We start from the raw sequence: 1251 nt of genomic DNA, 5'->3' as shown, positions 1-1251 counted from the left end.
CCCCCTTGCCATCCTGAACCTAGATCTTTTAACCATTTAGCTCGAATCCCTCCCCACCTTCTCGAATCTTCATTTGAAGATTCGAGTCAAAACTCGATCTACACCGATCGGCCCTAAATTCATACCAGACAGTCCCCAGACCCCCTCGTGACCAAACCATGCTTGGTTTGGTCCGAATCTAACCAGGGAAACACGAATCCCAGATCTAATTTTTTGAACCCTAGTTTTCTCCGTGCATGTTCCGTATCTGTTCAAGCCGAAGAGATTAAGGTCTAATGGACCTTAATCGAAGTGTTTCTCATCTGAGAAACACTTCGATTAGAGTCCGTTCAGCCTTAAGAAAGGTCTGTCCGAATCCAAGTTAAGGCTTTTGATTTTTCGAGATTTAAGGTGAGTTTTGCTTTACTTTTCTTATTTCTGTTAGTCCGTGTTCGTTTAAAAGGTCTGTTCATGTTTTGTTTTAATCTGTGTTTTGAGTTTTATCAACTGTTCCTGTCCACTTTGCCTGAACCTCTGTTGTTTGATTGAGTCCTTCTTCTAATTGTTCTGATAATGTGTATGTATGTATTTGTTGTGCAATTAATTGAATTTCAAATGTGAACTGACCAACTGATTCCTCCCATGTAATTTTCCTTAGTCAGTACAAATCGAATCATGTGTTCGATACTATTAAATGTCTGATTTTGGTTTCGATTGTATGTGTTATAACTAGTATAGTCGAGTCGGCATATGTCGTCAATTAGTTTCAGTTGTCCAAACAATAACAAATCGATTTGCTTCTGTTAAACATTGCCTGAATCAATTAAGAACTAAGTTGTTTACTTATAGTTGTTAATTTGAATCAGAAATGTAAAAGGAATATTTGTTTAAGTTCTGAATTGGAGGGCATGTGCACTTGTGCACAACATGTGCATTTGTGCACCACAGGTGCATTTGTGCACAGCATGTGCCCTGCATAAGGGCTTTTGAATAAAATAGTTGACAGCACATGCTGTCAGATCACATTCTGTTGCCCATACACTGCTTTAGTTTCAGAAATAATAAACCTTACTAAAAAGTAAGTTTTGCCAGAAAATGTTATGGGGGTTCTAATACTTAAATAGCTAAGTGGAACTGAAAAGAAGAGAGCACATGGGAGGGGTATCTGATTAGTCTATCAGGCTGTAAAGGGGGTGATGTTAAGGCCTATAAAGGGGAGGCACATTGAGAGATTGAAAAAGAGGAAAAAAAAAGAAAGAAGAAAGGGATACA

The sequence above is a fragment of the Nicotiana sylvestris genome, chromosome 3 (assembly GCF_000393655.2).
Source record: "Nicotiana sylvestris chromosome 3, ASM39365v2, whole genome shotgun sequence".
Taxonomy (NCBI): Eukaryota; Viridiplantae; Streptophyta; class Magnoliopsida; order Solanales; family Solanaceae; genus Nicotiana; species Nicotiana sylvestris.
This window is presented reverse-complemented; position numbering follows the sequence as displayed.